General features: G+C 34.1%; 1 protein-coding gene across 1 annotated transcript in view; it reads right to left on the bottom strand.

The window, feature by feature from the left end:
* The window catches only part of CAB39L (calcium binding protein 39 like), a 99,482-nt gene extending 87,746 nt beyond the window's left edge, over nucleotides 1-11,736 (bottom strand). The window contains 1 exon segment of the mRNA NM_001309165.2: nucleotides 11,360-11,736. The gene's annotated coding sequence lies outside the window, so the exon portion shown is untranslated.
* Nucleotides 11,737-12,486: the final 750 nt, after the last annotated feature.

Here is a 12,486-nt window from a genome sequence, read left to right as displayed (position 1 = left end):
GACGACATGATCTTACATATAGAAAACCCTAAAGAATCCATTGGAAAACTACTAGAAATAATCAACAACTATGGTAAAGTTGCTGGGTACAAAATCAACTTACAAAAATCAGTTGCATTTCTATACTCTAATAACAAACTTACAGAAAGAGAACTCAAGAACACAATTCAATTTACAACTGCAACAAAAAGAATAAAATATCTAGGAATAGATTTAACCAAGGAGGTGAAGGACTTATACGATGAAGCTTACAAGACATTATTGAAAGAAATAGATGATAACATAAAGAAACAGAAAGAGATTCCATGCACATGGATTGGATGAAAAAACATAGTTAAAATGTTCATACTACCCAAAGCAATCTACAATTCAATGCAATCTCAATCAGAATCCCAATGACATTCTTCACACAAATAGAACAAAGAATCCTAAAATTGATATGGGGCAACCAAGGACCCTAAATTGCTAAAGAAATCCTGAGAAAAAAGAACAAAGCTGGAAGCATCACAATCCCTGACCTCAAAACGTACTACAAAGCCATAGTAATCAAAACAGCATGGTACTGGTACAAAAACAGGCACACAAATCAATGGAACAGAACTGAAAGCCCAGAAATAAAACCACACATCTACAGACAGCCAATCTTCAACAAAAGTGCCAAGAACACACAATGGAAAAAGATAGTTTCTTCAATAAATGGTGTTGGGATACCTGGATAATCACTTGCAAAAGAGTGAAAGTATACCATTACCTCAGGCCATACACAAAATAAACTCAAAATGGATCAAAGACTTGAAGATAAGTCCTGAAACCATAAAAACTTTGGAAGAAAATATAGGTAGTATACTCTTTGACATCAAACTTAAAAGGATCTTTTCAAATACCACGTCTTCTCAGACAGGGGAAACAAAAGAAAAAAGTAAGAAAAGAAAACAAAACAAAAAGTAAGCAAGTGGGACTTCATTAGACTAAAGAGCTTCTGCAAGGCAAAAGAAACTAGGATCAAAACAAAAAGACAACCCACCAATTGGGGGGAAATATTTGCAAATCATATATCCAACAAGGGGCTAATCTCCATAACATATAAAGAACTCACATAACTGAACAACAAAAAACAAACAGCTCAATCAAAAAATGGGCAGAGGATATGTACAGACATTTCTCCAAAGAAGATACACAGATGGCTAGTAAGCACATGAAAAAATGCTCAACATCACTAATCATCAGGGAAACGCAAATCAAAACTACACTAAGATAGCACCTTACGCCTGTTAAAATGGCTATAATCACTAAGACTAAAAACAATAAATGTTGAAGAGGTTGTAGAGAAAAGGAAACCCTCATACACTGCTTGTGGGAATGCAAACTGGTGGAGCCACTATGGAAAACAGTATGGAGATTCCTCAAAAATCTAAAACTAGAACTACCATGTAACCCAGCTATCCCACTACTGGGTATCTATCCAAATAACTTGAAATGAACAATCCAAAGTGACTTATGTACCCCCATGTTCATTGTAGCACTATTCACAATAGCCAAGACATGGAAGCAATCCAAGTGCCCATCGACTGATGACTGGATAAAGAAGATGTGGTATATACAATGGAATACTATTCAGCCATAAAAAAAGACAAAACCATCCCACTTGCAACAACATGGATGGACCCAGAGGGTATTACGTTAAGCGAAATAAGCCAGACTGAGAAAGACAAACACCATATGACTTCACTCATATGTGAAAGACAAAGAAATACACGGACAAAGAGGACAGTTCAGTGGTTACCAGGGGAAGGGGGCTGGGGGGTGGTCACAGGGGGTGAAGGGGAGCACTCATATGGCGATGGACAAATAATAATGTACAACTAAAATTTCACAACGATGTAAACTATTACGAACTCAGAAAGAAAAGGAGTATGGTAGGGACTTTAAGGAAAGAGATAAAAGTTTAGAATAGCTACTGATAGAAATGGGAATAGGAGTTACTACAGAAGTGATCTAAATTATTTTCAGTTTAAAAATGTTCAATGTAGATTCTAAGTACAATCCTTGTCAATAAAATCAAAGGCTATGTTTACAGAATAATAGACCAAATTATTTAACATTAGGAAATTGGTGAATATAATTAATTATATCAGTAAGTCAAATAAAAATTACTTCATTTGATAAAAATGCATCTAATAAAATTAAAAATCTATAGAGATATATAAATCTCAGCTCAATCAAAAAAATCATTGTTAATGGAGGTATTCTCACTAAGAAGAGGCACAGAACAAGGACCATGGCTATCACACTATCATTGTCCTATGTGCTGGTCAATGCATTAAAATATAAAACAAATTAACAGTACAAAATTTGGGAAGGATGTCACAAAACTGCAATTCACAGACAATATTCTTATATACATCATAAATCTAAGATGGACTAAAAAAGTTTTGGAGTTAATGACAGTTGAGTAAAGTAGTCAAATACATGATAAATATACAAAACTACTAGCTTTCATGCATAAGCAATAACCAGTTAGAAAATATAATGGAAGACATATCCCAGTCACACTGACAACTACATACATACAATATCCACATCAGATCTATACTCGAAAAACCTACAAAACTTTAATTTAAAAATTTTGAGTATAAAAATACATAATTAAGGCATATTTAAAACTCATATAACCAACATATACCCAGCAAAAACTTGTAACTATTTAAAGAATTCTCAAAACTCAGTAGTAAAATAACTAATAATCCAATTAGAAAATGGGGAGAAGACATGAACAAACATTTCACTGAAAAGAATATACAGATGGCAAATAAGCACCTGAAAAGTTGTTCAATATCATTAGCCATTGTGGAAATGCAAATTAAAACCACAAGATATTACTAAACACATATCAGAATGAATAAAACAAAAAACAGTCATAAAACCAAATGCTGGTGAGGATACAAAAGAACTGGATTACTCTACACTGCTGGTGGAAACGTAAAATGGAAGAGCCACTCTAAAAAAGAATATGGCAGCTTCTTACAAAACTACATGTGATCACCATACGATGCACTGCTTGCACTCTAAGGCACTGCCTGATGACAGAGAAATGAAAACTTGATTTTCACACAAAAACCTGTACATGAACTTTCACACCAGCATTATTGTAATAGCAAACGTTTAGAAACAACCCAGATGTCCTTCAATGGGTGAATGGTTAAACTGTGATACATCCATACCATGGACTGCTACTCAGCAATAAAAAGAAACAAACTATTGATACACAACAACTTGGATCTCCAGGGAATTATGCCAAGTTAAAAAAGACAACCTCAGAAGGTGACATATTGAAAGATTCCATTCCATATTCTTAAAATGTTAAAATTGTAAAAATGGAGAACAGTGGTTGCCAAGAGTTTGGGATGGGTCAGGGAGGGAGACGGCTTTGGCTAAGAAAGTGTACAGGACATCCTTGCAATGGAACTGTTCTATATTTTGACTGTGGTGATGGTCACACGAATCCACATATATGATAAAATTTCAAAGAATTAAATATATACACATACGCAAAATGAATGCATGTAAAACCAGTGACATTGGAATAAGGTCTGTAAATCGTATCAACGTCAATTTTCTCATTGTGATACCATACTATGCAAGTATATCTTGTTATGCAAGATGTCATTATAGAGGGAAACTGGATCAAGGGTATACAGGACCTTTCTGTATTATTTCTTATAACTGCATGTGAATCTACAGTTATCTCAAAATTACAAGTTAAAAATAAGGAATCTATCACTATGGAAAATTGACAATGATAATCCAACATAAGGACAATTACTGTTCCTAAAGTAGAAAACTAACAAGTGGAAGACATATGTAAAGATACGCAAGATACGTCTATTTATCTATGCAATCCTTCAGCAAGCCATCCCTTTAACTGTATATATCCACAGAATGATTTCTGGAATGTGGCTCAGCTAATATTAATGTCATTATCTGAATTATGAGATTTGTGGTACATTTTAAACTTTTTCATCTGGTGTTTTCCTGCATTATTTATAATGAGCACATTTCTTTTTTCCTGAAACAAGAGATTTGAGGAAAAACCCCACATAACTAAGACAAAAAAGATTTGAGTAGAAAAACCTATATTGTTTTTGAACAGAAAAACTGAATATTAAGATGTCAATTATTCTTAAAGTCCATGGTCTGATACAATTCCAATCACAAGTCCAAAAAAGTTTTTAGTTCTAAATTAAGTCAAAAACATCAAAAAAGCAAGGACAGGAGCCAGCCTGGTGGTGCAGCGGTTAAGTTCGCATGTTCCACTTTGGCGGCCTGGGGTTCACTGGTTCGGATCCCAGGTGCGGACCTATGCACTGCTTGTCAAGCCATGCTGTGGCAGGCGTCCCACATATAAAGTGGAGGAAGATGGGCACAGATGTTAGCTCAGGGCCAGTCTTCCTCAGCAAAAAGAGGAGAATTGGCAGCAGATGTTAGCTCAGGGCTAATCTTCCTCAAAAAAAAAAAAAAAAAAAAGAAAAGAAAAGAAAGCAAGGATAACAAATTTTAAAAAGGAAAATTATTTAGGAAGAATAAAATTAAAGGTGTTATAAAGTACTATGAGTAAAACTGTGGCACAAGAAAAACAGACCAATGGAACAAAAGAGCCCAGATACAGATGTTAATATAAATGACTTTCAAATTTCTGGATGTAAAATAATTTCTCTAATTTTAAAAGTGATGAAATAAACCTCAAAGAAAAAGACTGACAAATCAGAGTTAATATAAATATGCTACAAATCTAGTAAAAACTTTGACTTTTTATGGGTAAAATAAATAAAATTATAGGTAAACAATAAAAGAAGTTTGTGACGTGAATATGAAAGACAGAGGGCTAATATTATAAAAGAGCTCTCTGAAGACAATAAGAAAACCATTGAGGAAAAAATAGCGATAATGGAAAATCACAAAGGAGCAAACATAGTTTAACACCTAGTAAACGTTTATTTCCTATAATGAAAAAATGCAAACTCAAAGCGAAAGACTATTTTGCCCACCATATAACGAAGTTTTTTGATGTTCTGAGAAAATTCAGTTCTACTGATGGTGAAATGCAACAGGCCCTCTCTTTTCTTACTGAATATAAATATATTTTAAAACATAAATAATATATTGAATACAAATTGGACAATAATTTGGCAATATGGATCTAGAACATTTAGACGTTCACAACCTCTGACTTAATAGTAATTCCGCTCCTGGCAATTTGTCCTAAGAAAACAAACAAAGATAAGGGTTATCTTTATAATTTTGTTTTTTACATTTTAACATCTCTGAAATATAGGCGTGTGTTACAATTTATGGGATCTTATACTAACTGGCAATTTTTTTCTTTTTTCTTTCTTAGTGGGACATAAAGTACATGCCTTACAATCAATGGTTTCTTAGGTTTGATGAAATACAGTATATGGCTATTAAAATGTTCACAAAGAATGTGAAATAAAATGGAAATGTTGCTAAAAAGAGCATCCGATATTATACAGCACAACTACAACTATGTAAAAGAAAACAAATACACAAAACCTCTGCATAGAAAAAATAATTTTAAATAGTTGACACTGATTGCCCCTGGGTAGTTGGCTTATGGATGCTTACTTTTCTTCTTCCCTCAAATTTTCTGTTTTTTCCAAACTTTGTTTAATAGATCATGCAAATGCTTTTATAACGGAAACACCTTCTTGTAAATGATATTTTTAATGACTAAACAACCGTTTTTTAAAGTTCAAACTGTGGAATATCTGATCATCATGTCTTTTCAAAGCATTAGTCAAATACAATTTCTGTTACTTATGAAACAAAATTTCATAAAGAGTAGTACTTGGCTCAGATTCTGGAGAGAAAGCCAAAAAAGATTATTCAGCTCTGCTCCCAGGGGACTCAGGCCCTGGAGATTTTGTAGTAGATGTTGGAAGAATTTCCCTTCCTAATACACAGTAAAATATTTCATATTCCTAACTGATGTGTGAACGCTATTAAAGATGGCCCAGAGTCAATCACTGCAGTGAGTCATCGGAACATGTTCAATGACCTAAGTGAAGAGGGTCTGAAGAGGGAGAGGAAAGGGGAAGCCAGGAGAAGAGGTCATTTGGGGCACTAAATGCCCTCATTGTTATCCCTGAAAATATTCTGAAAGGGAATAAACGTCTGTCTGTAGGTGGCTAATGAATATTTCCAGGCCTTTATGTCTTAACCTCCAATTGGTGCTGTTCAATAATAGGTCTAATTTCAAAGGTTTCTCACAAAAATTTAAGGGATTGGGAAATTTATCTCTGAAGCCAAGAAAAATCTCAAGATTTCCATAGGTAAAATCATAAAAAGTATAACCAAACTGCTAACTCACTGTTAAGAAAGGCAACTTAAAAATGAGCCTTCTTTCCCTTCACATAAGTTTATTTTACAATCAACAATGAGTGAGAGAAAAACATTTCCAAAATTCTTTCTTAGAGCTTGCTAACTGAAACTTAAGGGACAGGTATCTTCTCTCAAACTAAAAAAAATTAAAATAACCTACCACCACGTAAGAAAAATTCAGAAAAGTTCATGAATTACTACCATTCTTTTATGTGTATTCCAAGTAAGACTCACAAGATAGAATGCAATCTAAAGTGCATCTACGGCAAATGATTGGGTCTATAAGAGTCATCTTTTAAAAACTAATGAGATGGAGGTTACATGAATGTAAACATTTGTCCAGATTCATTGACCTGTTCTCTTAAAATGGGTGCATTTGATTGAATGTAAATTTTAAAATAAAAAAAGTGTATCTAAAAGTTTTACTCTATTTGCTGTATCCAAGTAGGCTTTCTCCCTCTCCCCCAGGCAAAGTCGTAATTTAGAATTGCCTTCACAGAGGTACTAACTACAAAGAGTATCATTATAGTTATACACGTTATGACACCAAATCCATCATAAAGCATATTATATGTGTCAAAGTATCTTCCAATCAATGTCTTCTACCCTTCAACTATTCCATTATACACCCCAAATGTAATTAGACGGCACCACAATTGAATTTTGTACTTGAAAACCTAAAGAAATGAGTGAAACTCAGTAGACAATAAAGCATAAATGACTTTCGCTGATCATCCTTTTTCTCAGTTCAAAATTACTAAGAAGGATCTTGTTTTTATAAGTTTTATTAACAGCGTTTGAGGGAGAGACATTTTCTTAAAATGGACAATTTACATAGAAATGGAAAACTTGTGAGAAGTTTTTTATGGCTCTTCATTCACCTGGAAGATTTGACCAGACTTACGTCAGAAAAAAAACTTTTATAAGAAGAAAAACTCATGGGAATTGCTCCTTATTTCTAATATATTGTAACCACGGAAATAATTTAAAAATAGAATTAGTATATGAAGTTAGGAAGATATACTACTACCAATTTATTTATTGCTATAAATAATAACCTTCTAGACTATTGTTCCAGAAAAAACCACCAGTAACTTTATTCATTAGATTCATAGTAATGTTTCTGTTAACAGCTCCAGTCATTTGTCATAGCAAAAATCTTCTACATCTATTAACTATTAATGATTGTCAATGAATGATTTTTTTTTTGGTGAGGAGGATTGACCCTGAGCTAACATCTGTTGCCAATCCTCCTCTTTTTGCTTGAGGAAGATTGTCCCTGGGCTAACATCTGTGCCAATCTTCCTCTGCTTTATATGTGGGATGCTGCCACAGCATGGCTTGATGAGCAGTGTATAGGTCCGTACCTGGGATCCAAACCCACAAACCTTTGGCTGCTGAAGCACAGTGCAGGAACTTGATCACTATGCTACCAGGCTGGCCCCTAACGAATGATACTTTTATATTAGAATTCCACAATCTCAATTTATAGCAGAGATTTGAAGCTAAGTCAGTATTCTCAAAAACTAGTAACTATAAGCAAAGCATCAGATCTCACTGAAATTCACAAAGGGTCATTTCTTACAACGGAATTATCAAGGGAAACTCAAAATTCACTTTTTTTAGTCTTTCTTGTAAGTACATACATATTGTACATAACATTCATCAAATTTTGGTTAGATACTGTTATTGGCATTAAGACAAGGTTTATAGTTCTAATGTGAAAAATAACTATTTCATAGCTTCAGTAAGCCCCTGTGTCTGTCTAAGAAGTCAGTCTGTAAAAACATTAACATGGGAGGGTAGAGATGAAAGTCATTTAGCTGTAGTTAGCAAGTATCCCTTAGACTTCCAGGTTCGTACAGTTTTTCTGGCTGGGTAGGCTAGTATAACTTCTCATCCTTCCAAAATTTGGAAGAGACTAGATGAGTTTCTGCTAGAAATTTAAGACATATAAGTTACAAAACTGAAAATTATATTATCTGATTTGCAAGCAGTAAAGATTTCAGTCTAAACCAATTACTTTACCAATGGAGTACTAAGTATGACCATAATTAAAAAGTATGCTGATATAGTTTTCATAGATTTTTTCCTTGCTAAGAGACTATCAGCTAAATATTATCTTTAAACTGCATTATAAATACGTATATATATGGACATGTAAACATGGACATCCATATCTCAGAAATGGCAAACTATCCAAACTATTCCATCTTATTTCATTCAATCATTCAACAAATATTTATTAAGCACCTATTACATGCCACTTAGGACTATTCAAAATCATTACTTTTTAAATATGATTGGCCACATGGCAAAGAACTGTCATTCTTGAACTTTCCTGAATTTTTTTATGTGATGGCAAGTTTATTTTAAATTTTTTTCAAATAGAACAAAGAAAGTGTTTACTGATCAAATGGAAAAGTTTTTCTGCCACTAGAAATCATCCAAGGTAAGTGTAATCTGCATTTATTGTATTATTTCATTATTAATTACTTGATTACATACGTTTATTGCATTACTAACTTTTAAATGTTATATCTCAGCACTTTACAGGAACTTTTAGGCCAGCATAATTAAACTTGATTTGGAGAGACCTAATTTGAGTTTTCCCAATAGGCCACACTCCTTGTAGGCATATGCAAATACATAAAGTTAAAGATGACATCTTACTTCAGAATGTCCATGTACTCAAGATACCTCACTTGTACACTGCCTCCCCTCATCACCATCTCTACTCACTCAGGACTGCCACAAAGTTATACCAAGGTCTTTTCTTTCTCTCTTAATAGTTAGGCCTATTCTGTACTACTGCTTTGTTCACTTCTCACAATTCAATCAACTCTTGTCAAGCCATTTCTTCTCATAATGAAAACTGTGTGCCCCTAAATCCCTTTCCTTTTTTGGATACCTCGGAAAAATGACTCAGTTCCACTTTCATGAACCAAAGAAAGAGTTTAGTCTTCATCTAGTAACAATTTATTAGGTACCTACTTATGTGCCAGACACTGAGCTAGACCTCAGAAATGGCTGATATGCATAAAGCAATGGCGAGAAATATCCCCCTAGCAAAGAAAAGAAACATCACTGATTTTAACATGTTCATAAACAGTGCAATCAACCTTGGAAGCTCTTAAAAAGTACCTAGAAATTCTGTTTATAAGTATTCTTCCAAATACCTATCCATCTCATTAAATTTGCTTTTATTCAAGCATTAATTTAGGATAAATAAAAATAATGCCTTATTCAACATAAATGTTTTTATATTTACTTTCATGACTAGAAATGATTTTTCTAATATTTTCCAGGGTGTTGGTGGTTTTTCTACAGTGTGAGTAAAATATATTCTTAGGCTGTAACAAAAGCCAAATAATCCTTCGTTACATTGTTTCCCAGGGAAGATGAGTCCCAAATTTCCAACAACCCACTCACAAACAAATTTCTAAAGTACAAAACATTTGCAAGTTGGGGATGACTTATACTTTATTTCTATATCTACATTCCTATGTGCTTAAGAAATGGTGCCACCACTAAAGTAATACTAATGAATTACTAGTTAGTTTAAAATAAAAATTATTCTGACAATTGTGAAGCTGTGTGTAAATCTTCCATTGGTCTAAGGACTGAATGTGGGAAAGTGTATAAAGAAGTAAAACTTGTGTTTGTGATATTATCACTAGTCTATCTACTTTTCACTTTAAGTGCAAGATACTGGTCCAGAAAAGGTTTCCACAGACCAGCTGACTTTCTTCTTATACACAGGTCAATAGGCTAAGAAAAAAAAAACCCACAAAAAGCTACAAATCAAAACCTGTTCTACAGGCTTCTGCACACATAGAGGAAATATTAGAAAAGTACAGCCATTTTATATTATGTCTAGGGTACAAACCCTTTTAATAGGGATACTGATTCTGCTGAAGTTTTCATTTCAGCGAAGTTGTTCTGCCTTAAAGTACTCACTTGAATCAATAACTAAGGACATTTTTTGAGGCTGGCAGAGAGGAGATTAGAAACTTGCTTAGAATGGTGCATCTTTATGCAATGACTCAGTTAGGAGCTAACAATACACACCTCCTCCCACAGACAAATGATTACGTCTTCCATCGATGCCTTTAAAAAGACATACATAAAATTAGCATACAATCTCCTATGTTACTATTGTACACATGAAGTTTTTATTGGAATGTGAATACGTATTTTAAGTTTATTTTTCTCTTCTCTGCTCTACTACTTATAAACATATATGCATCTAATTATAATAGTTCTTCAGCAGAACAATGTTACATGAGAGCTTGGTATCAGCTATAAGAACAAAATAACTGCTTTATTCCTTAATATGACATCCATGTGCAATCATTTTTGTAATAAATGGTAAATCTGATATGTAAATTGTCCAATTTTTATTTTCATTAGAGAATTTTGGAAAAATCATGTGTCACTCATTGGATTTAACAGAAAAATTCAACTTTTAAATTATAAAACCTTTTAATGAATGGTATCATTAACACTTCTGTTTGAATTACAAGGGAATTCTGTAATTTATAATAATTGGATAATACCAAACATCACAATGATAATTTAAAATTTACCGACATTAGACAGACAGAGAAAACTTTTGAATTTTCATGCCAGTTTAAAGAGAAACATAAAAAATGTTATACTGCCAATATTTTATTTTTGGAAACTCTTTGTAAATAAAAACCCATTTCCAAAATAAGATATTGCATGGGCACAGAATAGTTGGTAACGGTTCAAATGCCTTAGGCAACAGAGAAGTATTGTTTTGTTGTTGTTTAAACCTCTCCTAGTAAGAGCAGTTCATCGTGCACAAAGAAACAAGGCAGCAACATGATTTAAAAGGAATGTATGAGCAATAACAGTAAAACTTCAACTAAAACTAAAGTTTACCACAGTCATTCCATTTCTATGAAATGGTGTAGATAACATGGTTGATACTCACCCGATGTTATAGAAATGCCCAGGCTTGTCTAAGGAACAAACAGTAGACACATGGTGAGGTGCTGAAGACAGCTCTCTCTAGGGCTCAAAACACTTCAGACGAAGTACCCTCTATCTTCCATTTAATAGAGGGTGCCTCCTATTACCAAAGCGTGGCAGAGAAAAGAGTTTCCACAATCCAGTCTTGACTTTCTGTCTCTCTCTTTGAAGAGTAACAGTTACCACCGGAAAACGTTAGCAGAAAATGATCACTTGAACACTCACACAAGGCAGCTGTAAATTTCCACTCTCTTTGCTTGCTCTCAGATTCCAAGCCTTGCTTGTCTCTTAATCTGTCACAGGCAGTTCTGTTTCTGGTCAAACCAGCTTGCTTACGCGTTCTCCTCTCCCTCTCTACCACACTCTTTGAGATACATACCACACAGTCACAGCTCTCTCTTTTTCTTCCTCGCTCCCGAGTGTGCAACGTTGCAAGAATGTGCATAAAGCAATTAAGCTGAGGCAAATTTAATTCTTGGCCAAAAAAAAAAAAGTCTAGGGAGAAACAAAATTTTTTTCTCATCACATTTTTCCCTTTAAGTGTTATACTTGCTCATGCATGGGTTTTTGTCAAGAGATTAAACTGGCCAAACCATCTTGTTTAAAAATGTAAATACAGGCTTCTAACAAAGGCATGTTGGTAGTGACAGTAAAGGATTCATCTGCTAATATGTTCGTTCCTCAGGGAAGATGCTATTCCCAATCAAAATAAGAAAGTATAGGAAGTAAATACTTAAATGCTATTAATTTAATCTTGAAATTTAAAAAGCAAAGATTTTAGAAATAGAGCACCCATAATTTAAAGTGTAATTTTGTGAAAACTTAATGTTTTCTGTGTGTGTGTGTGTGTGTGTGTGAGGAAGACTGGCCCTGAGCTAACATCCATTGCCAATCTTCCTCTTTTTGCTTGAGGAAGATTGTCACTCATCTAACATCTAGGACAATCTTCCTCTATTTTATGTGGGATGGCACCACAGTGTGGCTTGATGAGTGGTGCTAGGTCCACACCCAGGATCTGAACCTGCAAACCCCGGGCTGCCGAAGTGGAGTGGGCAAACTTAACAGCTATGCCACCTGGCCAGCCCCTAA

Source organism: Equus caballus, chromosome 17 (genome assembly GCF_041296265.1).
Source record: "Equus caballus isolate H_3958 breed thoroughbred chromosome 17, TB-T2T, whole genome shotgun sequence".
Taxonomy (NCBI): domain Eukaryota; kingdom Metazoa; phylum Chordata; class Mammalia; order Perissodactyla; family Equidae; genus Equus; species Equus caballus.
Note: the sequence above shows the minus strand (reverse complement) of the source record. Positions and strands in the feature narration are given on the sequence as shown.